Genomic DNA, 27095 nt, shown 5'->3' with positions numbered 1-27095 from the left:
CAGGACAGAATGGAGCAAGATGACTTGTAAATTTAGATGGCTTTCATTTTGCGAAGAGAATGGGCATTTCTTCATGTGAGACAGAAGACATGCAAAAGGTAGAGTCAGAGGGCATCTGGGCAATTTTAAATGAAAAGGAGAGAACAAGAGGCAACAAATTCTTTCTGATATGCTGCAACACATTCAAATCCTAGCTCTTTTTTGTGACCTTAGGAAACCATCATTTAGCAATTGAACAAATATAACTAGGAATATTAAAAGAAGATTCAGGATAATTCTGAGCTTTTAATTGAATGTGACTCATTAAAAAAAGAAAATTGGGGAAGAAGGAAGAAATTTATCAGTTTGGTTTGGGATATATTCAGTTTCTACTTCCAGGAGGTAAAATGGTTAGATCTGTGATGAGAGAATGGTAAAAATAAAGTAAAATAAAAAGAAGGGTATAAATGACTCTGATGTTTTGTTTCTGGATAACTAGGGGAATAACTGTGCCTTCCATGAAATGGAAAATTAAGAGGAGACAGATTTTGTGGGGGAGATGATGAGTTCAATTTTGACATGCTGGTGGCAGAATATCCAACAGGAGATTTCCTGTAGGCAGTCCTAGATAAAGAACTAGCTCTTGAAGAGAGTCAAGGACAGAGTCAGAGATTTGCAAGTCAGTTTTGCAAAAATAATAACCAAAGATATTAAGATTGCAAAGTTGTAGTACAGGCAGAAGGGAAGAAAGCCTCAAAGCATCATTTTAGCAGACTGTCCACACCAAAGTGTGAGAGAAGAAATAGAATGAAAAACAGAAAATAGAGAAAATTAGTCAAAAAGTAGAACAATTAAAATTCCATGTATCAATTTCAAGAAAGTCAAGGAAGGATATAATATAAAGAAATGAAGGGTAATAAAAAATAACAGGGGCTATAGAAAGGATAAGGAAGGTTACTTCTAAAAAGAGATTACAGATATATAAAAAATAAAAGTTACCTGGATAGGATAAACCAAATAAAATAGAATAAATCAAACTTTTTTTAAAATGATAAACACACTTAATTAATCATTACAAGTTGAATAGAATCATAATAATTAATCTTCTTAGTTAAGAGTGGGGAAAATTGAGGAAACAGTAAGCTTTAATTATTCAGTATAATAATTTTAACTGAATTGAGATTTTATATTTTAATTTTTGCCTTTGAGAACTTTCTAGATGAGACAATTTCTAGCTTTGCCTGTACCTTTCATAAAACTAGAGTAAATATTATTTATTATGTTTGTTATTATTCTTTAAACAAGAATCCTCATGAAAATTTGTCTGTGTTTGGTTTCAGGAAAAAAAAAATTGTGATCCATGTTTTTTTCTGATCTCCCAACACTCATCTCTCCCTAAGAAGACAGGTAACAAGATAAAGGTTATCCATTCATTATCACACAATACGTATTTTCATGTCCTTCATATTGTGAAAGAAGACACATAGTTTATACTAAAGGAAATCTCATTCAGGAAATAAAGATTGGAATGCTTCAATCCCCATTCAAACTCCTTTAGTTTGTTCTATAGCAAAGGATAGCCTTTTTTTTTTTTGTCATGAATCCTTTGAAATTTTCAAGGTTCTTTTGATTTCTGATAGCAGTTAAGTCATTCATAGTTGTTCACTATATTTTATTGCCATTAATGTGTATATCCTCTTGGTTCTGCATGCTTGAGTTTGCATCATTTTATATGTCTTTCCAGTTATTTTCATAATCATATTATTCATCATGTCTTATGGTACAATACTTTTTCATTACAATCATTTTCCACAAATTGTTTAGTCTTTCCTCAATTGATGGATATCCTTTCAGTTTCCAGTTCCTTAAAACACAGAAAGTGCTTCTACAAATAGATCTTTTTCCCTAATCAATTAATTTCAATATGTTAATCTCTATAACCTCTTCTATAACTAAAAGCTACAATAATAAGGCAGAGATATAAACAATGGAATGGAATTAAAAGGAAAGCATAAGTAATATTTTCTTTTATTTTTATTATTATCTTTTTTTATATAAATCCTTACCTTTTGCCTTTTAATCAACAGTATGTATTGGTTCCAAGGTAGAAGAGAGACAATAGGGGTTGTCATTTGCCCAGGGTCACACAGCTAGGATGTGTCTGAGCCCAGATTTGAACCTAGGACCACCGGCTCTAGGCCTGACTCTCAATCCACTGAGTTATCCAGTTGCCCCTTACATCTTATTTTTAAGATGAGGTAATTTTACAGTCATTTTTCTTATTCATATGTAAATAAATTTTAACATACTTAAAAAAAATTAATCCCAAATTAACTCCCTTCTCTTTCCTTCTCTTCTCTTTGATAATGAATAAATATGATATAGATTTTACATATGCAATCATGGAAAATAATCCTATATTAGCTACATGGTACAAAAAGACCAAAAAGTCCAAGAATAATTAGGTAAATATTTATATATAAGCAAATACACAAAACTATATGAATACATAAATATATACATATTCTGATCATTATTCAGGATTCCTCAGTTCTTTCTGTGGAAGTGGATAGCGGTTTTCATCATAAATGCTATAGAATTGTCTTAAATCACTGTATTATTAAAAACAGGAGTCATTCACTAATGATAATCATATAATATTGCTGGTACTAAATAGTGAGATCCATCCAGCAGTCTCTCTGAGGGTCCCAAGGGTCTCTCTGCCTAGATGTGATGACCCAGTTGGATAAAGGAGATGAGAAACACTGTGTATTAAACCCACGTATGCAGGCATCACACATAGTGATCTGCAATAGTGCCATGGTCCTTTTGTTATATAGGTTTTTTGGGTACATGCTTCTTTGACACACAATCAATTCTCTACGTATATGACATTCTACATTTTGATTGGATATTATCAAATCATCTAAACAACACTCTTGTGATGTTATTACAACAAAGAATTCTGTGATCATTTACTATTTCTATAACACTCTGTGATAGATATGAATAAAGTGAATGAAGCCATTTGTAGGTTAGTACCCCTTGACCTGCTGAGAGGATAATTGTCCTTTTGGTCAGCTTTTGGTCAGCTTTCACTATCAATCACAATTGTTTAGGGGATGAATAACAAAATATCTTCCTATCTAGGTGTGAGGACTTAAAGCAGACCAGTTTGGGGGTTTTCCTCAATTTACAAGTTCTGTTTTTCTTATGTTACTTTGAAGTGCCTAGTAATGCTGCCAGGTTTCTATTAATCAACAAATTCATTGGAGTGATAACTGTAGGGAAAGATTTATTATGGTGTTCAAGCATTTGGCCATATTTTTTGTGAGACCTTGAAGAGTATCTTGTGCTTGAGAAAGGAGGGGTTATATGCAATAATCTTTGGGTTTTTATTCTGTAATTGCAATCTTTTGGGGGTATTAATCAGTATTAATCTACGGGGATAAAGGTGGGGTATATATTTATTGATTCTATCAGTATTTGTTATCATTATTTCTCCTGTATTAGGGAGAGATTAGTAATCATAGCAAGTCCATTAGTGGGGGAAGTTGGGGAGAGAAGTCACAGAGGGGGATCAGTGGGGGCCTCAATTTCTGGGTGCTGCTTTGCAGAATCATTTCCCCAGACCATGGCCTTCTCAGCCAGTCAGGGTATGATGGCCTCCAGCAACTAAATAGAATATTTCCCTGATCATTTCAGGTTTTGCTGAAGTCATCCTGATCATAATTTCTTAGAGCCTAATAATACTACACCAACATCAGATAACACAACTTTTTTCAGCTGTTTCTTAATTGAAGGGAATCTGTTCAATATCCAATTCTTTGCCATAAAAAATTGCTTCTATAAATAATTCTGTATACATACATCATTTTTATTTTTTCTTTGATTGCTTTGGTGTTCAGATCTAGTAGTGTTTTTGCTTCATCTGTGATATTATATTCTCTTGTATGTAGATCAAAATTACTCTCTAGAATGGTTGGACTATTTTAGAACTCCAGCAACATGACATTTTATACCATTTTATACCATTTTTTTCAAGTCCCCTACAATATCTGTCATTTTTCTTTTCCATCATATTAGCTAACCTGAAAGGTGTGAGGTGGTATCTCATAGATGTTTTCATTTGAATTTCTGTAATCAATGGTGATTGAGAGCATTTTATCATATAATGACTTTGATTTCATCTCCTGAAATCTGCCTATTTGTGTCTGTTGACCATTTATCAATTGGGAATGACTTGTATTCTCATAAATTTAATTAATATCTCTACATATTTGAGAAGTGCAGCCATTTTTTCTGAGTTTCCTGCTTTCCTTCTACTGTATTTTTTCTGTACAAAATATTTCAAATTTGATGTAAATCAAAATTTTCCACTTACTATCACATAATTTTTTATCTTTTGGTTTTTCATAAATTCTCCCTACATCCAAAGTTATGACAAATAAACTATTCTGTTCCCCTTGTTTGTTGATATTAATATTTTTGCCTAAATCGTGTGCCCATTTTGCAATTTTCCTACTATATGGTGAAAGATGTTGGTCTATACCTAGTTTCTGATAAATTGATTTCCATTATTCCAAGTAGTTTTTGTCAAAAAGAGAATTCTTGTCCCCAAATCTTAGATCTTTGGGTTTGTCAAACAATATGTTATTAAGATCATTTACTAATGTGTATTATGTCATCAACCTATTCCATTTATCAAACACTCATTTTTAGTCAGTATGATATTATTTTGATAATTAAAACTGGAATAGGCTTTGAGATCCAGTACTTCTAGGCCAAATTCCTTTACATTTTTCATTGATTCCCTTGGTATTCTTGATTTTTTATTCTTCCAGATGAATTTTATTAAATTTTAGCTCCATAATGTTTTTGTAATTTGATTGGTTTGACCCTAAATAAGTAAATAAATTAAGATAGAATTGTCATTTTTAATTTCTTGATTCACACTATATCCAAGCAATTGATATTTCTTCAATTGTTTGATTTTATTTGTGCAAAAAGAGTTTATAATTTTGTTCATAATTTCCTAGGGTGTCTTGGTAGGTAAATATTGAAATATTTTATATTGGCAGTAGTTATTTTAATTGGTATTTCTCTTTTTATCTCTTGCTGCTGGGATTTGTTGATAATACAAACAAATTAAAGTTATTTATTTCAGTCTATTTTATAACCTACAAATTTGCTAAGGTAATTAATTATTTAAATTATTTTTAGTTGGTTTATCTTGGACTCTTTAAGTATACCATGTTATCTGTATAGAGTGATAGTTTTGTTTCCACATTTCCAATTCTAATTCTTCCAAATTCTCTTTCCTATTCATAGTTATCATTGGTATTTCTAGTAAAATATTAAATGATAGTGGCGTTAATGGGTATCCTTGCTTCACCCCAATCTTATCAGAAAGACTTCTAGCTTATCCCCATTATCAATAATGCTTGCTATTGGCTTTAAATAGATATTACTTATAATTTAAAGATCTACATTGATTCTTTTACTTTCTAATATTTTTGAATATTAATGTTAATTTTTTGTTAAATATTTTTCATATTTATTGAGATAATTATATGTTTCTGTTGGGTTTCCTATTGATATGGTTAATTGTGAGCAAAATTTTTCTAAAATGAATCAGTCTTACATGTCTTATATAATTCCTACCTAGTCATATAGAAAGTCATTCATCTTTGTTAAATATTGCTCTATTCCCTATGATACAATTTTATTTAAAATATTTTCATCAATAGTCATTAGGGGAAATGGCATCAGGTTTTCTTTATCTATTTTTTCTCTCATATTATCTCTTCATGATTTATATGTCAGCACTGCATTTATGTTGTAAAAGGAATTTGGTAGGATTTTTTTTCCTTGTCTACTTTTCCTAATTGTTTACATAGTATTGAAAGTAATTATTCTTTAAATGTTTGGCAGAATTCACTTGTGAATCTATCTGGTCATTGGGATTTTTTTCTTAGAGATCTCAGTGACTGATTGCTCATTTTCAGATTTTAGATAAAAGTACATAACTTTTACTCATACCCAAAGCAAATTTCTTGTAACTGAAAATTTTCAAATAAGGTCTGGATGATCTGTATTGGATAATATTGTAAAGCTGATTACTGTGTGTTGTAATAATGAGACCAAATGATTTTTAAGTTCTTTATAATACTAACATTTCATGAATCTTTCAATTCTTATATTTTTAGAAAACAATTCATTTACCTTTGCTGGTTGCCAGCCATCCAAGGTATATAAACTGCTTAACTCAAGTATCTGAATGTTCTTTTGCTTTCTGAATTCTTATGCTCTATTTTATAACTAAATGATTTATCTTATGCTATCTCTGAAACTATAATCTACATAAAATCAATTTAGAAGTAGATAGGGTAAAAAGTAAATTATAAGAAGAAAAATAAAAATAATAGTAATTTAAGGGAACTTGACTATATGTTGTCTACATAACAAAAAGTTTTTTTCAGTTGTTACTATAAGTTAGGATAAATATTCATTTTGTTTTGATATTAATCTGAATTGATCACATCTGTTGCATAAATAAAGCATTTCATTGACAAAAATTTCTTTATTTTTGCTATATTTGTCCTAAATTAATAAGAACATTCAAGACTTTGTAATAATTATACCAAAAAGCATTCATTAATACTAACTATGCATTACAAACAGAGGATATTAAGATAACAAATGAAAAAATCTCTGTTCTTTCAGGATAAATTATATGAACCTATATAAGTGTATACATAAATAAAAAAATAAAAAGTAGTTAGGAATAAAGGAGATTAGGAGTTACATAGATCAGGAAAGTGTTTGTGTAAATCTTACATGAAGTATTTTAAGTGGTAGAAGTGATGAATAACAATATACTGGATATGGTAGACATCTAGTAAAAACAAATAAAAAGTTTTCATAGCATATTCACAGAAAGTAGGAAAAACAGAAAATGTATATAGATGAAATTTGGAGAATATTGTATTGTCAACTTTACCAGCTATTTCTAAGAAACCCATTGATTATGGCAGTCATAATTAAAACTAGTAATTCTGATTTCTGAGGCAAATAGCACAAACAATCATAGGTGTGGGTGGCATGAAAAGCACCTTCAAATCCTTTTTATTTATTAGTACAAATTAAATTGCAAGAGATAGGAAGAGACCTCTGATCTTGAAATGGCAGGGTTCTGGGAAACTCCTAAGGAAGTAGTGCTAAAACCTTATGGGGATAGAGAGCAGTATGAGACCAAGTTAAGGATTAATTAACTGCTTGGGGAGCAGGTCCAGTGAAAAAGGAGGAACAGCTGGTAATTTCTTTTAACTGATTTTTCTAAGTAGGTGCTACTACATTTTTCATTTTTTCTACTTAATGGACATAATTATTGGCAACATCCTCTTAAGGAAGCCTTGATATTCTTTCCTTGGGTTTAGTGACAAGACAAAACTGCAAAAAAGATACTACTTATAATTTCTAAAGTTAGTCCTGCTATGAGAGAATTAATAGGCAATATGATATAACAGATAGGAAGGTAACCTTAGAGATTTTTTTTTTAAAGTCTGAGTTCAAGATCCACATGTAATAAATAATGATGAGGTACCCTGGAAAAGTCACTGAGTTTTTCAATATGCTAAGCCAGATGTATTAAATTTACTCCATTTATCACACAGTCAGAAAAATAACCAAGTATTATTAAACTTGATTAAAATGTAATTGAGAGGTAGTCAAGACGACAGAGTAAGACAGGAAAACTCAAGGTCACATCAGAATCCCTATCAAGAAATATTAAAATAATACCACAAAACAAATACAGGAAAGAAACAACAAGGAGACAAAGTCGAACAACATTTAAGGAAAGAAAAACCCAAAAGGTAGTGTAAATCTTGAAACTTCTCAGACTTGTGAATGTTGAAAATTTCCCCATCAGGGAATTCTCAATTGGAACAATTCCCTACTGGGAACATTCCCCATTTTGACTGTGAGAACTGGCCAGGATCAAAAATGGGAGGACCTCTACTCCACCTGTACTTAAGACTGCTTTAGGGGAGAAAACTCCTTGCTAAACAATGAAAGTACTTAGACCCATACTTATAATGAGGCAAGGAGTTCTTTAAGCCATGCCTGTTTTTAGAATTGATACAATAGGATGCTAGGTGCCTATAAAGGTCGGGCAACTTGTAAACTTGCCAGGAGCAAAGAGGTGAAAACTTATTCAGAGGTTTTCTCTTGAGGGGATTAGTCGACTCAGCTGTGTTTTCTCTGGTTCAGACTTACTGAGGGGATTACTCGACTCAGCTGTGTTTTTTTCTGGTTCAGACTTACTCAGAGTTTTTCTCCTAAAGGGATTAGTCGACCCAGCAGTGTTTTTAGAATGGGTTGTCCTTTGGAAAATGTCTACAGTGATTGGTAGATGGAAGAACTTAGGGGAGGTGACATAGGAGAAAACCCCCTATATAAGAAAGAAATATTCGCTTGAGAAGGAAGCTCTTATGAGGATCGCTTGGGAAGAATCTCTTGAGAGAAAGTCTGGAGATATACAGGCTCTGGAGGACAATCTCTAAGGAGGTCTTTCAAGGGGGGCTGACTCTGGCTGGAACTCCCTCTGGGAAGACTCTGTCACTAGAATCCTTACTTGGACAGATCTTGTGGTGAGTGATTAAGGACTGACTGATCTTTTCTCTTAAAGGCTTAGGTCTGGGTTGGCCAGGGCTACCCTGGGCTGGCCTATTCTTTTCTCATTTATTTCCTTTTTCTTTCTCTCTCTCTTTCTTTGATTCCTCATTGTATTATTAATTAAAATCTCTATAAAACCCAGTTGACTTGGGTATATTCATAATTGAGAATATATTCCCTGGCGACCACCTTATATTTGATTTAAACAAAACTGTAGTGAAAACATATTTCCTGTGGTCACAATTTACTCACCCACTCTTATATCTACTACAATTTATATCTTCAACCATTTTAACTGCCACAGTTTATGGCAGGCAACAATTTTAAATCTTACAGTAGGCAAAGAATATCTGCATCACTGGGGTAAGAGGGGAGCACAGCCAGTAATACTATAGCAAGGAGTGAAGAGCAAGTCAAGATCAAGCCATCCAGCCCCATCCCACATCTGCTCTTCAAGGTTCAGAACCTAAGACCAATCCAACATTCAGACCCTGAGACCCTTTCTGGGAAAATAGAGGACCAAGCAAACCCACATTCCTTAAAGTTTCAAACCTTTAGTCAGGTCTGGAATTCCAGCCCAGGACAGTCTATGTTGAAGTGGGCTGATCTATGCGGGCTCAGAGGAAGCCAGAAAACATAGTATGTCCCTGTAGCAAAGGCATAGACCCCAGCATGGGGTAGTTGGTTGTCCCAAGTCTGAACTTCTTTGCAGGGGCTCTGGACAGAGCTCCAGAGCAGTATAATCAAGGGTGTGTCTGATTGGAACAAGTACACAGTGAGACAAAATCTTGTGCCTAAACCTGAGACTAAAATTTGAGCAGCCCCTGAACTGTTCGTGTTCAGAAGGGAGATCAAAATCAAACACCCAAGCCTGAGGCAAGTCCTTAAGCCATCAACATCTCTAAGGGTTAATTGAATCAGTACTGGGAGGAGGCCCTCAAAACTCCTAGCCCTCAGGACATCAGACCCCCTTAGAACTGGCAGAAACCCAGAAAATAAGTTAAAGGCAGCATCAAGGAAAGACTGAAGTTTAAGAGGGTAGCCTAAGCTCCCAGAAAACAGAATGTACCTAAAGCATATAACTCTAAAGACTTAAGGGAGCAGTGAAAGCAAAGGAAACACACCCAAAGTCCAAAAGAAAAATTATGGATTGGACACAGATTCTCAAAGAGCTAAAAAAGCTCTTCAAAAAACAATTAAGAGAGTCAGAGGAAAAGTGGGGAAGAGAAATGAAAATAATACAAAAAGAAATGGGGAATCAAAAACTTACAGGAAAGTCATTTCTTAAAAATCAGAATTGACCAACTAGAAACTAATGATTTCATGAAAAGTCAAAAAAATGATAAAACAGAATCAAAGGAATAAAAAAAAAACATAGGAAAAGATGAAATATTATATTGAAAAAAAAACTGACCTGGAAAATAGATCCAAGAGACACAATATGAGAATTATTGGATTACCTAAAGTAAAGATCAAGAAAAAATCTTGGATACCATAATACAAGAAATTATTAAAAATAACTACCCAGTTATCCTCAAACAAGAAAACAAAATTGAAATTGAACACATTCACAGATCATATCCAGGAAGAAATCCTGAAATGATAACTTCTAGGGATGTAATAGGTAAATTCAAGAAGCACCAAGTCAAGGAGAAAATATTGCAAACAGTCAAAAAAAAAAGCGCAAATGGAGCTACATCAGGATCACACAGTACCTAGCAGCTTCTACATTAAAGGATGGAAAGGTATGGAATATCATATTCAGGAAGGCAAAATATCTGGTTTTACAACCCAAAGTCACCTTCCCAGTAAAATTTAGTATATTCGTCAGGGTGAAAAATTAACATTCAATAATATAGAAGATTTCCAAGCATTCCTGAGAAATAAGTCAGACCTAAACAAAAATTTTGAAGTCTAAATGAGAGAACCAAGAGAAGCCTTCAATGGTAAATAAGAAAGAGAAAAATTAATGGACTCACTAAGGTCACAATGTTTTTATTTCTACAATGAAAGAGGATATCTATAATTCTCAAAAATTATTATTTGCAATAGTGAAAATAGAAGGAATGTACTTAGTAAGAGGGTGGGGAAGAAAGCTGATTATGATGGCACAATGTATATAATGATTTATGATGATATGATGTGCATATAAATGTGATGATATGAAATGATATTGTGAAAGGTTAAATTTTCAGGGGGATATGTGTTTGGAAAAAGGCCAGTGAGCAGTTTATTATTATGAAATATGGATAGGAAATCAGAAAGAGGAACATGAAAGTAATCTTACAATAACTTGTAACTATACCCCAGATCCCAATCCCAACTAAATTTCTCCAAAAAAAAATCCTAAATCTATCTGTCTCAGAGAGCAATATCTTCTGCTAGGCTGAAGCCCTTGCCTACTTTCCTGCTCTCACTTCCTAACACTATCTATCTACCTTATCTACCCAATTTATTAATTATAAATAATGCTGTTAAGACCTAACTTTCATTTCTCTGTCTCCAACCAAAGAGTGCTAGCAGCACACCCTTGCCCCAGGATACACAGAGACAAAAAAGCCCTTTAAAACTCTTTTCAAATGATTAACTCCCTTTGGTCATACCATTCTAACTGTCTATAACTCACAAGTGGCACAGCAGGGGGTCACCAACTGTCAACCTGCATAGCAGGGGGTCTCTTACTGAAAAATATCATTGCTCCTTTTCCTCTTAAATATAAAAATGGGAGAAATTAATAAAAACTCCCTTAACAATACATAAGTGTGATATATTATGTATGCATATGATATTATGTATAAAAAAGGGGATAAAAGAGAGAAACACACTGAGAGAAAAGGGAAGGGAAAGATAGAATGGGGTAAATTATGTAACAAAGAGACACAAAAATAATTTTTGTGAGGGGAGAATGAGAGTGGTGATGGACTGTGCTTAAATTTTACTCTCATCATGTGACTCAGAGAGGGAAAAACAAATATACTCTTACCCTACAGAGAAGTAGAATGGGAATAAGGCAAGGGAAATGGGAGGTATTTGGAGGCAGGGGGAAGTGGGGAAGTGATAAAAAGCAAAACACTCATGTGGAAAAACAGAGTGAAAGGGAATAGAGTAGGATCAATAGAGGAAAATGAGATAGAGGGAAATACACAGTTAGTAATCATAATCCTGAATGTGAATATGATGAACTCACCTATAAAAGGAAGTAGGGAGCAGAGTGGATTAAAAACCAGAATCCTACTATATGTTGCTTATAAGAAATACATTTTAAGGCAGAATGGCACACACAGATTCAAGATAAAAGGCTAGAGCATAATGTATTTTTTAACATTTAAGTAAAAAAGAAAAAAAAACAAGAGTGGCAATCATGAAAACTAACAAAAAATTAAAGTAAAAATTGTTCTGATTAAAAGAGATACGTAAGGAAATTGCATCTTCTTAAAAGGTAATATAAACAATGAAATAATATCAATACTAATCATTTATGTACCAAATGGTATAGTATCCAGGTTTCTAAAGGAGAAATTAAAGGAGCTAAAGGAGGAAATAGATAGTAGGTAGTAGAACCATACTAGTTGGGGACCTCAAACTTCCTCTATCAGAACTAGATAAATCAAACCAAAAAATAAATAAAAAAGAAGTAACGGAAATTAATGAAATGTTAGAAGAATTAGAATTAATAGATACATTGAGAAAACTTAACCACTGAACAGGGATAAAAAAAAATATGCCTTTTTTCAGCAGCACATGATACATATACAAAGATTTTCCATGTACCAGAGCATAAAAACATATGCAGAAAAGCAGAATTAATAAATGCATTTTTCAGATCATAATGAGATAAAAATAATAGTAAGGGATCATGGAGTATCAAATTTGAAATTGGTTGAAAACTAAATAATCTAGTTCTTCAAAACTATTGGGTCAAGTAACAAACCATAGAAACTATTATTGATTCCATTGAAGAGAATGAAAATGAAGAGACGACATATTGAAATCTATGGTATACAGCCAAAGCAGTACTCAAGTAAAAAATTTTATCTGTCAGTGCCTTTATCAACAAAATATAAAGGAAAGAGATCAATGAATTGGGCTTACAACTTTAAAAAGTAGAGAAAGAACAAATTAGAAATGCCCAGGAAAAACTAAATTTGAAATTCTAAAAAATAAAAGGTGAAATTAATAAAATAGAAAGTGAAAGAACTATTGAAGTTCTATCAAGGAACTCCCTAAGAAAAAAATCACCAGGTCCAGATGGATTCATAAATGAATTCTGTTAAACATTCAAAGAATAACTAATCCTGATATTACTCAAACTATTTGACAAAATAAGTAAAGACAGAATCTTACCAAATTCTTTTTATGATGCATATATGGTACTGATCCTAAAACCCAGAAAGACCAAAAACAGAGAAAGAGAAGTACTGATCAATCTCCTTAATGAACATAAATGCAAAAATCTTTAAAAAATACCAAAAAGAGACTTCCGGTTAAGATGGCGGCTTAGAGAAAGCTAAAGTTCAGATCTCCGGAAAACCCTTCCCGACCGATCTCAAACTATAAGCTCCTAAGGCACCGAAATTCAAAACGATCAACAGCACAGACCCTGGGAACCCTCCTCCTGGACCTGGACCCGGATCAAAAGGTACGGCTCCCCTCAAAAGCAAGAACCCGAGATCACTCGGACCTCAAGGGTAGGAGTGCAGAGTCCAAGGCTCCTGGAAGCCGCAGCCCGGCCGGGCTCAGAGAGCAGGGTCCTCGGAACAACAACCCTCAGGGCCTCCTACCCGAGTCCCAGTGAAAGTTACTGCCTGGGGCTCCGGCTGTAGAGAGCTGGTCGAAACAACAGCAACCCTCAGGGCGGGCAAGACAGCCTCACAGGCTGGATCCTGCTATCCAAGTCTCAGTGAAAGTCCTTGCCCTCGGAGCTTGGGGAAGCTGCAGCCCATCCCCCCGCAGGCCAACGAAACAGCCTCACGGCCAGCGATTCTGAAGGCAACTTCTGGAAAGCGAGATGGGGGGAGAGTGTGGCCTCGTGGTCCGACCCTTCCATTCCAGTTCCAGTGAGGCATATTCAGTTTAACCCAGGGAAAGCTCATAGAACCAACATCTGCCCAGGACTAAAGCCTCTGATCACCAGACAGAGATAAGAAAAGCTAATCCTCCACATTCAGAGATGACAAACTCCACAGAAGCACAGAAGCCCCAAAATACCAAGAAAAATAAGAAGAAAGGGGCAACTTTGGACACATTCTATGGAGCCAAAATACAAAATACAGAGCAGATAGAAGAAGATATACAAGAAAATTCTCCAAAATCTTCCAAAGGAAATAGAAACTCTCCACAAACCCATGAAGAATTTGAATCAGAAATGACCAAAAAGATGGAAGCCCTCTGGGAGGAAAAGTGGGAAATAATGCAAAAGAAATTCATGCATCTACAAAACCAGTTTGACCAAACTGTAAAAGAAAACCAGGCTTTAAAGCAAGAACTAATAAAGCAAAGCCAAAACACCAAGAAATTAGAAGAGAACATAAAATATCTCACCAACAAGGTGATAGATCTGGAAAATAGAGGGAGAAGAGAAAATTTAAGAATAATTGGACTCCCAGAAAAGCCAGAAATAAACACCAAACTGGACATGGTGATACAAGATATAATCAAAGAAAATTGCCCAGAGATTCTAGAACAAGGGGGCAATACAGCCACTGACAGAGCTCACAGAACACCTTCTACACTAAACCCCCAAAAGACAACTCCCAGGAATGTAATTGCCAAATTCCAAAGCTATCAAACAAAAGAAAAAATCCTACAGGAAGCCAGAAAAAGACAATTTAGATATAAAGGAATACCAATCAGGGTCACACAAGACCTTGCAAGTTCTACTCTGAATGATCGTAAGGCATGGAACATGATCTTCAGAAAGGCAAGAGAGCTGGGTCTCCAACCAAGAATCAGCTACCCAGCAAAACTGACTATATACTTCCAAGGGAAAGTATGGGCATTCAACAAAATAGAAGACTTCCAACTTTTTGCAAAGAAAATACCAGAGCTCTGTGGAAAGTTTGATACCGAAAATCAAAGAGCAAGGAATACCTGAAAAGGTAAATATTAAGGAAAGGGGGAAAATGTTATCTTCTTCTTTTACTCAAACTCTCTTCTATAAGGACTACATTTATATCAATCTATGTATACTAACATGTGGGGAAAATGTAATGTATAAATAGGGGGTAAAGAAAGACCAAATAGAATAATGGTTCTCACACAAAGATTCACATGGGAAGGGGAGGGGAAGAAAACTCCTATAAGAAGGAGAGGAAGAGAGAGGGGGGGTTTACTTAAACCTCAATCTCAGGGAAATCAACTCTGAGAGGGAAAAACATCCAGATCCATTGGGATCTTGAATTCTATCTTACCCAACAAGGGTAAGGAGAAGGGAAAACCAAGGGGGGGAGGGGGAGAGGGAGAACAAAAAGGGAGGGAAAGAGAGGGGGGAGGGGGAGGGAACAAAAAGGGAGGGACTAAAAAGGGAAACATCAAGGGAGGGGACAAGGGGGACTGTTTCAAAGTAAATCACTGGTCTAAAAGGTAGAGCCAAAGAAGAAAAGGTTAGAATTAGGGAAGGCAATCAAAATGCCAGGGAGTCCACAAATGACAATCATAACTTTGAATGTGAATGGGATGAACTCACCCATAAAACGTAGACGAATAGCAGAATGGATTAGAATCCAAAACCCTACCATATGTTGTCTTCAAGAAACACAAATGAGGCGGGTTGACACCCACAAGGTCAGAATTAAAGGATGGAGTAAGACCTTCTGGGCCTCAACTGATAGAAAGAAGGCAGGAGTGGTAATCATGATATCTGATAAAGCCAATGCAAAAATAGACCTGATCAAAAGGGATAGGGAAGGTAATTATATTTTGTTAAAAGGGACTCTAGACAACGAGGAAATATCATTAATCAACATGTATGCACCAAATAATATAGCACCCAAATTTCTAATGGAGAAACTAGGCGAATTGAAGGAAGAAATAGACAATAAAACCATACTAGTGGGAGACTTAAACCAACCATTATCAAATTTAGATGAATCAAATCAAAAAATAAATAAGAAAGAGGTAAAAGAAGTGAATGAAATCTGAGAAAAATTAGAATTAATAGACATATGGAGAAAAATAAATAGGGATAAAAAGGAATACACCTTCTTCTCAGCACCACATGGCACATTCACAAAAATTGACCATACATTAGGTCACAGAAACATAGCACACAAATGCAAAAAAGCAGAAATAATGAATGCAGCCTTCTCAGATCACAAGGCAATAAAAATAATGATTAGTAATGGTACATGGAAAACCAAATCTAAAACCAATTGGAAATTAAACAATATGATACTCCAAAACCATTTAGTTAAAGAAGAAATCATAGAAAAAATTAATAATTTCATCAAGGAAAATGACAATGGTGAAACATCCTTTCAAACCTTTTGGGATGCAGCCAAAGCGGTAATCAGAGGCAAATTCATATCCCTGAAAGCTTATATTAACAAACAAGGGAGAGCAGAGATCAATCAATTGGAAATGCAATTGAAAAAACTCGAAAGCGATCAAATTAAAACCCCCCAGCAGAAAACCAAATTAGAAATCCTAAAAATTAAGGGAGAAATTAATAAAATCGAAAGTGATAGAACTATTGATTTAATAAATAAGACAAGAAGCTGGTACTTTGAAAAAACAAACAAAATAGACAAAGTACTGGTCAATCTAATTAAAAAAAGGAAGGAAGAAAAGCAAATTCACAGCATTAAAGATGAAAAGGGGGACAGCACCTCCAATGAGGAGGAAATTAAGGCAATCATTAGAAATTACTTTGCCCAATTATATGGCAACAAATACACCAATTTAGGAGAAATGGATGAATATATACAAAAATACAAACTGCCTAGACTAACAGAAGAGGAAATAGAATTCTTAAGTAATCCAATATCAGAAATTGAAATCCATCAAGCCATCAAAGAACTTCCTAAGAAAAAATCCCCAGGGCCTGATGGATTCACCTGTGAATTCTATCAAACATTCAGAGAACAGTTAATCCCAATACTATACAAACTATTTGACATAATAAGCAAAGAGGGAGTTCTACCAAACTCCTTTTACGACACAAACATGGTACTGATTCCAAAACCAGGCAGGTCAAAAACAGAGAAAGAAAACTATAGGCCAATCTCCCTAATGAATATAGATGCAAAAATCTTAAATAGGATACTAGCAAAAAGACTCCAGCAAGTGATCAGAAGGATCATTCACCATGATCAAGTAGGATTCATACCAGGGATGCAGGGCTGGTTCAACATTAGGAAAACCATCCACATAATTGACCACATCAACAAGCAAACTAGCAAGAACCACATGATTATCTCAATAGATGCAGAAAAAGCCTTTGATAAAATACAACACCCATTCCTATTAAAAACACTAGAAAGCATAGGAATAGAAGGGTCATTCCTAAAAAGAATAAACAGTATATATCTAAAACCAACAGCTAATATCATCTGCAATGGGGATAAACTAGATGCAGTCCCAATAAGATCAGGAGTGAAACAAGGATGCCCATTATCACCTCTACTATTTGACATTGTACTAGAAACACTAGCAGGAGCAATTAGAGAAGATAAAGGAATTGAAGGCATCAAAATAGGCAAGGAGGAGACCAAGTTATCACTCTTTGCGGATGACATGATGGTCTACTTAAAGAATCCTAGAGATTCAACCAAAAAGCTAATTGAAATAATCAACAACTTTAGCAAAGTTGCAGGATACAAAATAAACCCACATAAATCATCAGCTTTTCTATATATCTCCAACACAGCTCAGCAGCAAGAACTAGAAAGAGAAATCCCAATCAAAATCACCTTAGACAAAATAAAATACCTAGGAATCTATCTCCCAAGACAAACACAGGAACTATATGAACACAACTACAAAACACTCGCCACACAACTAAAACTAGACCTGAACAAATGGAAAAACATTAACTGCTCATGGATAGGACGAGCCAATATAATAAAAATGACCATCCTACCCAAACTTATTTATCTATTTAGTGCCATACCCATTGAACTACCAAAATACTTCTTCACTGATTTAGAAAAAAACCATAACAAAGTTCATTTGGAAGAACAAAAGATCAAGGATATCCAGGGAAATAATGAAAAAAAAACACATACGTTGGGGGCCTTGCAGTCCCTGACCTAAAACTATATTACAAAGCAGCAGTCATCAAAACAATTTGGTACTGGCTAAGAAACAGAAAGGAAGATCAGTGGAATAGACTGGGGGAAAGCGACCTCAGCAAGACAGTATACGATAAACCCAAAGATCCCAGCTTTTGGGACAAAAATCCACTATTCGATAAAAACTGCTGGGAAAATTGGAAGACAGTGTGGGAGAGACTAGGAATAGATCAACACCTCACACCCTACACCAAGATAAATTCAAAATGGGTGAGTGAATTAAACATAAAGAAGGAAACCATAAGTAAATTGGGTAAACACAGAAGAGTATACATGTCAGACCTTTGGGAGGGGAAAGGCTTTAAAACCAAGCAAGATATAGAAAGAATCACAAAATGTAAAATAAATAATTTTGACTACATCAAACTAAAAAGCTTTTGTACAAACAAAACCAATAAAACTAAAATCAGAAGGGAAACAACAAATTGGGAAAAAATCTTCATAGAAAACTCTGACAAAGGTTTAATTACTCATATTTATAATGAGCTAAATCAATTGTACAAAAAATCAAGCCATTCTCCAATTGATAAATGGGCAAGGGAAATGGATAGGCAGTTCTCAGATAAAGAAATCAAAACTATCAACAAGCACATGAAGAAGTGTTCTACATCTCTTATAATCAGAGAGATGCAAATCAAAACAACTCTGAGGTATCACCTCACACCTAGCAGATTGGCTAACATTACAGCAAAGGAAAGTAATGAATGCTGGAGGGGATGTGGCAAAGTAGGGACATTAATTCATTGCTGGTGGAGTTGTGAATTGATCCAACCATTCTGGAGGGCAATTTGGAACTATGCCCAAAGGGCGACAAAAGAATATCTACCCTTTGACCCAGCCATAGCACTGCTGGGTCTGTACCCCAAAGAGATAATGGACACAAAGACTTGTACAAAAATATTCATAGCTGCGCTCTTTGTGGTGGCCCAAAACTGGAAAACGAGGGGATGCCCATCAATTGGGGAATGGCTGAACAAATTGTGGTATATGTTGGTGATGGAGTACTATTGTGCTAAAAGGAATAATAAAGTGGAGAAGTTCCATGGAGACTGGAACAACCTCCAGGAAGTGATGCAGAGCGAGAGGAGCAGAACCAGGAGAACATTGTACACAGAGACTAATACACTGTGGTATAATCGAACGTAATGGACTTCTCCATTAGTGGCGGTGTAATGTCCCTGAACAACTTGCAGGGATCCAGGAGAAAAAAAACACCATTCATAAGTAAAGGATAAACTATGCGAGTGGAAACACGAGAAAAAGCAACTGCCTGAATACAGAGGTTGAGGGGACATGACAGAGGATAGACTCTAAATGAACACTCTAATGCAAATACTATCAACAAAGCAATGGGTTCAAATCAAGAAAACATCTAATGCCCAGTGGACTTACGCGTCGGCTATGGGGGGTGGGGGGGAGGAAAAGAAAATGATCTATGTCTTTAACAAATAATGCTTGGAAATGATCAAATAAAATATATTTTAAAAAAAGTACCAAAAAGAGACTATTGCAAGGCATCACAAAGATTGTTCACTATGACCAGGTAGGACTTATGCCAGGAATACATGGCTGGTTTAACATTAGGGAAGCCATTCACATTATTGACCATATTAATAACTAAACTAACAGAAATTACCTGATTATCTTAATAGATGCATGAAAAGCTATCAACAAAATATATTATCTCTTCCTTTTAAAAGCATTAGAAAGTGTAGGAATAGATGGGCTTTTCCTCAAAATAATGATTAGTATTTATCTAAAACCACCATCAACTGTAATCTGCAATGGGGATAAGTTAATCGCCTTCCCAATAAGATCAGGAGTGAAGCAAAGATACCCATTATCACCACTATTGTTTAATATTGTACTAGAAATGATATAGATATTAGAAAAGAAAAAAGTAATTGAAGTGATTAAAACAGCTATCATTCTTTACAGATGGCATGATGGTCTACTTAAAGAATCCTAAAAAATCAACTAAAACGCTAGTGGAAATAATTAACAATTTTAGCACAGTTGCAGTGTACACAATAAAGCCACATAAATCATTCGTATTTCAATATATTACCAAAAAAATCAGCAGCAGGAGTTAGAAAGAGAAATTCTATTTAAAATCACTCTGGACAATATAAAATATTTGGGAATCTATCTGCCAAGACAAACTCAGGAATTATATGAATACAAATACAAACACTTTTCATATGAACAAAACTACATCTAAACAAATGAAAAAAAACTTTATCTCAAATGGGTAGAAATGAGCTAATATTATAAAAATGACAATTCTACCTAAACTAATTTAATTATTCAGTGCCATACCTAACAAACTACCAAAAAATTTTTATGTAATTAGAAAAAAAATATAACAAAGTTCATCTGGAAGAAAAAAAAGAACAAGAATATCCAGGGAAATAAATGAAAAAAAATTGAATGATGTGGGCCTAGAAATACCAAACCTTAAATTGTACTACTAAGCAGTCATCATCAAAACAATATGGTAATGGCTAAGAGATAGAAGGGTGGATCAATGGAATAGACTAGGGGTAAATCACTTCAGCAAACTAGTGTTTGACAAACTCAAAGATCCCAGGTTTTGAACAAGAGCTCACTATCTGACACAAAATGCTGGGAAAACTAGAAAATAGTATGGGAAAAAATAGGTCTTGATCAACATCTTATACAACATACCAAGATAAATTAAAAATGGGTAAATGACCTAAATATAAAGAGTGAAATCATAAAGAAATTAGGTGAACATAGAAAAGTATACCTATGGGAAAGGTAGGAATTTAAGACCAAGCAAGAGATAAAGAACATTACAAAATAAAAAATAAATAATTTTGATTATAATAATTCTAAAAGGGGTTGTACATATAAAACCAATATGACTAAAATTAGAAGGGAAGCAACAAACTGAGGAAAATTTTATAACAAAACTCTCTGACAAAGGTCTAATTTCACCAATATATAAGGAACTAAGTCAACTGTAAAAGGAATCAAGTCATTCCCCAATTGTCAAATTGTCGAAGGATATGAATAGGCAGTTTTCAGATGAAGAAATCAAAACTATAATCACATGAAAAAGTGTTATAAATCTCTCCCATTTAGATAAATGCAAATCAAAACAACTCTGAGGTACCATCTTACACCTAGCAGATTGGCCAATGTGGCCAATTGTCCAATTGGCCAAGAAAAATAATAAATGTTGGAGGAGATGTGGCAAAATTGGGACACTAATACACTGTTGGTGGAGTCCTGAATTGATCCAACCATTCTGGAAGGCAACTTGGAATTATTTCCAAAGGACTTTATAAGAATGCCTACCCTTTGATCTAGCAATACCACTTCTAGATTTGTAACTCAAAGAGATAGTAATATAAAATCTTTGTACAAAAATTCATAGCCATGTTCCTTGTGGTGGCAAAAAAATTGAAAATGGGGGGTATCTCTCAATTGGGGAATGGCTGAACAAATTGTGGCATATGATGGTGATGTAATCCTATTGTGCTCAAAGGAATGATAAACTGCTTGAGTTCCATATGAGCTGGAAAGACCTCCATGAATGTATGTGGAGTGAAATGAGAACATTGTACACACAGACTGCAATGATGTGGGATGACCATATATAATTGGCTTTGCTACTAATAGTAATGCAATGAACCAGGACAGTCCTGAGAGACTTATGAGAAGAAATACTATCCACATCAAAAGAAAGAACTGTGGGAATAGAAGCACAGAAGGAAAACATTTGATTGATTTTTTTACTTGTTTATATGGGTATTGGATGTGGAGTCTTAGTTTTTAAAGATGTTTACAAAAATGATTAATATGGAGATACTTATTGAGTGATAATACATGTGTTACCCAGTGGAATTGCTTATTGGCTCTGGTAGAGGGGAAGGGAAAGGTGGAGAGAAAGAATGTGAATCATATAACCATGGAAAAATACTTTAATAAAATTGTAAAAAATTCAAATTAAAACATTTAATTGTTAAATGTTTAACTATTAAAAAGACAGTACACCTGAAATAATATTCATGTGGTTTTCTAAGTTAATATATGACCTACAAGGGATTCAATTATATTTGAATTTGATGCCACTGCTATAGACAACTAAGACAGTGATTTGATAATATGTAAAACTCCATACTTAGAGGAAAACACAGATCTGCATAAGAGTGAAAAGAGAAAGAAAGAGACATGGAGAGAGACACAGAGAGAGACATTGAAACTGAGAGACAGAGATAGAGCAACAGACATAGAAAACAAAGAGAGTAAAAGAGAAAGAAAAAGGAAGGCAGAGACAAGATAAATAGAGAAACACTTACCCAGACCCAGAAATTTAGAGACAGCAATCTAAGAGACAAGATGTCTTGAGAGACAAACATTCAGAAACAGTGTCCAATGCTCTCTAAAGTCTCAAAAGCTTATGTAAAATGAGGCATATAGAATTTAATATACTACTTTAGAGTCAAATTAAAGTAAAATGAAATGGATTATGCCTTAAGAGGAATTCCATCACAATGATGAGAGACCTTAAATCTCATAGTACATGAACATAAAAGGAATGGAGGATATTTGGATTGGTGAAGAAAAATGAAAGGGATAGCATGTTTGATGTCTTCAAGTATTTGATCATCTGTGAATTGGAAGAATTAGACTCTTTTTGATTGTCCTGAGAGGATAGAATTAGGAATAATAGACTGAAATTCTAAGGAAGCAGATTCTATTTAAGGTAATAGTATCCTTCTTGTGAAGGGCTTTTTCTATATCCAAAAAGAATAGAATATAGGTATGCTCCTAAAGAGGATATGAAATCACATTCATATGGGACTAGGTGGCCATTAGGATTATGTGATGACATAATTCTCTGCTAATACCTAAAAATGAAAAAGGAAAAACTTCCCTGTTCCCTAGCATCTTGAATTGCAATTCCTGGACTAGTCATTTACTAGAGTTAGTGTCTGAATGAAACTAATGCAATATCAGTGAATCCAGGCAGAGCCAACAAGACAAGTGGAATTTGAGTGTTTGATAAGATTAAGTATACATACATTAAATGGCATACAAAATCAATGCTATATGTACAATGTAAAATAGTAAAAGTCATTATTCAACTATAACCAAGAACCAATAGAACAATTCATTAGAAAAGCATGATTCCAGGAGGAAGAAAAAAAAAGATAAGAAAGTTCCAAAGATACAGAGGTCAAACGAAGAAAAAAACATTTTGGGGAAAAACATTATAATCCTAATGGCCCAGCTTCAAATAGCAGAGAGTATGAGAAAGTATTTTCTAATCTCAACTACAACTTTGTCTCTAAATTGGAAGTCACAGGATGTTTATTTTTATTTTGCAGAACAACTTTAAAGCAATTGAAGTAGAACAATGTTATGTATATGTTCTTCATTGATATGATTGTGTTTCTCACAATGTCTTAGGGAAGGCTCCAAAATCTCTGATTTTTGATATGTGTTTGAAGCATTATAAAACAATTTAATAATTAGTATTTTCTTGTTTATTATATATTATATTACATTATATTATTTATAATATATAATGCACATGTGTATTATATATTACACTTTACTAATAATGCCCCTTTGACCCCCAGATAAAGGCTTGATCATAGTATGTTTGTATTATATTCATGACAAGAAAATCATAGGGTCATATGACCTCCCTGTACTGCGACTCAGAAATTCCCATGTAAGACTTTTATTTACTATTAATAGAAGAGGTTTTTCATGCCTGATCAAGCACAGTGTCAATAATGCCTCTGGATAAGATACAGTACTATAATTTTATGCTTACAAATAACATTAGAGGCATGACATATATGAGTTTCTGTTGATGGATCTTTATAGCTAAAAAAAGGATTTTCCCCACTTCGTGTTAACATATTACAGCAAATATTCTATTGCCCTGATAGTTATGGTTATTACGTGTTTCTATAATGAGCTTCATTTCCTAGGTTTTACTTCATGCTGAAAAAGAAAAGAAAGAATTTCTCTAGTTGGTACTTAAGAAGCAAAATATGTTTATTAGCCTTATTATGTTTTTTTTAAAACCCGTTTTTCATATTCATTAGTGTAACTGATCATTCACAAAAATAATTCTCATAAAATGGAAAGCTTTCAGAAATTTCAGTTATTTAAGATATCTAAAAACTTGCATTTGAAAACTGAGAAAATGCATGTTACTTTTTAGCATAGTATTTTGTTTTCCTTTTGCTTTATGGATTATTATTTACATTTATAACAAGATTAGTCAATGGTTATAAAGTTAGAGGAAGTTTACATATTTTTAATTTCTGAGATCATGGGAAGGTTATAATTTAATTGTTGAAATATTCCAGGGTCTTACTGCATCTTTTAAAGACAATATTAGGTCTGTACAGATTTTCTCTGAGATCAGGAACTAGTCCCTTGAGTTATGTTTAATACTATTTTTGATGTTTCAAATAAGGTTTTCTTGTTCTTGATTTTTATAATAATTTATTCTGCATGAGGATTTTCTTTAAATATCTTGTTTATACATACATATACACACTAATATATGCATATTTGTACATGTATGCATATGTATTATATATATATATATATATATTATCTTATTAGTATGTAAACTTCTTGAAGACATGGGCTGTTTCGGTTTTTGTTTTTGTATTCCCATGCTTAGAATAGTTCCCAGATTAAAAATAGTAGGCACTTAATAAATGCTTCTTGATTCATTGGCTTTTGAAAATGGGATATCAGTAATGGGTTGAGTTACAAGTTGACTTTTAAAACCTACTGATTCATTTTCATACATTAAAATAAATCTGTATGACCCAGCTCCTTAACTGAGATCAAGTATCCTGTTTTAGAATAAAATTAGAAATTTAGAGGGCAGCCAATAAAAAGAAAGAAGAGTAATAAAGTGCAATAATTCTTTCATGTGAGGATTAGATGAAGTAAATGGAGATGCTTAAACTATGGGAATTTCAGGAATTTCAATAAACTATTTTCTTTTATTTGATGGGCTAGTACATGGAAGATGGCACAGAGATTTGGTCTCAGAAGGTAGAATTAGGAATGCTAAATGGAAGCTCCAAAATAAATTAGATTTTAAATTAAGAAATATCTTAAAATTAGAAAAATCAAAAAGTAGAGTCAGGTCTTAGGATGGAACCAAAATGGTGGAGTATAGGAAGTAGCTGAACTGCCCAAATATTCTCAACAAACAATTTTAAATAGTTCCTCAAATAGGTGTCTGGAACTGAAGAGATAATGGGATCTGGCAATAAGAGAGAAAGATATTATCAGGGATCACTGGACTAGCCCAAGCTGCAAGGCATGGTGTTTAGGGCTATAGTTCCAGAACAGAAAGGAATGGTTGCAGTCACAAAGTATCATAGACCTGAAGAAGCAATACCAGTTTCCATTCCAAGAGAGCAAGTTCTCTGAAAAATAATATTGCTTGTTGCTGCAAGAGATCAGGGACTTTTTCTAAGTGAAGACAAGAACGAAGTCTACAACCCTAACCCTAACCCCCATGAATGAATTCTGAAAATAAATAGTAGAGCAAAATAGCCTGAAATTTTTGACAGTGCTTCCTCACCCTGGAATTAGAGCCCAACTTTAATATAAAATTTATAAGAAAGAAGAACCTGACAATAAAACTACTTTGGTGACAAGGATAATAAAGGCACAAACTCAAAAGAAGAATATTTTTGTCAAAACAGCTACAAGGAAAACATCAAAGAAAAAAACTGATTTCAATACAAGCTCAACAAGAATTTCTAGAGCTAAAATTATTTTAAAAATAAAATAAGAGGATGAAGTTGGGTGGTTCAGTGGATTGAGAGTCAGACCTAGAGAAAGAAGGTCCTAGGTTCTAATCTGACCTCAGACACTTACTAGCTGTGTGACCCTGGGCAAGTTGCTTAACCTCCATTCCTATACCTTACCACTTTTCTGCCTTGGAATCAATAGAATCAATACACTTTATTGATTCTAAGACAGAAGGTAAGAATTTTAAAAGTGAAATAAGAACTGTAGGAGAAACAATGAATAAATAAATAAGAACAGAATAATATTAGAGCCAAATTTCAAAGTCCCCAGGAAAAAGAGAAAATGCTTAATTAAAGGAGTCAGAAAGGAGAAATTAAAATATCAAGGAACCACAGTCAGGATCACATGAGATTTAGCAGTTACTATAGTAAAGGAGCAGAAGGCAAAGCATATGATATTCTGGAAGGCAAAGGAATTATTTGACAATCAAATATACCCTAACCAGCAAAACTAAACATATTATCTTTCTTGAGAAAATGAATATTTGATTAAATAGAGGACTGTTAAGAATTCTTAACAAAAAGTCCAAAGACAAATACAAAATTAGATTTTAAAAAACTATCTGTATGTGAAACATAAAAAGGCAAACATGGAGGAGAAATCATAAGTTGTCAGTAACGTTAAACTATTTATATTCTTATAAGAGCAGATGATACATGTGACTCCTAAAAACTTTATCATTATTAGGGAAGTTAGAAGGATTTCCCATTAATAGTGGACATAAAATTGATTGAATTAGATTAAGATAATTTCAATAAAAGAATGGATGAGGAAGAGGAATGTACTGGGTCAAGAGGGAAAGGAGAGGAAGAATGGGAAAATTATACAACCAAAAAGGTACACAAGGAAAAGGTTTTTTATAAATTTTTTCCATATTACATGTCAGTATAATTTTAAAATATTTTTCTGTTATTTTGCTATCTTGTGTTCTCTTTCCCTCCCTCTCATCCCCAAGAAGGCAGGAAATATGATATTGGTTATGTATATATTTACATATATATATACATATATATATGTTATCATATAATGCATATTTCCATGTCCAACATGTTGTGAAACAAGGCAAATGTTGCTTACACTAGGCAAAAATACTTGGAGGAAAGAGAATAAAGAATGGTATATTTCAATTTGCATTTGGATTGTGTTTGTTGCTTCTATGGAAGGGATATCCTTCTTTTATCATGAGTTTCTTGGAGTTGTCCTAGATCTTTGCCTTGATGATGATAGTTTAGTTATTTACAGTTAGTCATTAAACATTATTGTTGTTACTTTGTAAATGTTAACTTGGTTCTGTGATTTCATATCTATTTC

This window comes from Monodelphis domestica, chromosome 2 (genome assembly GCF_027887165.1).
Source record: "Monodelphis domestica isolate mMonDom1 chromosome 2, mMonDom1.pri, whole genome shotgun sequence".
In the NCBI taxonomy this organism is placed as follows: Eukaryota; Metazoa; Chordata; class Mammalia; order Didelphimorphia; family Didelphidae; genus Monodelphis; species Monodelphis domestica.
The sequence above is the reverse complement of the archived record's forward strand: the minus strand, read 5'-3'. Positions refer to the sequence as shown.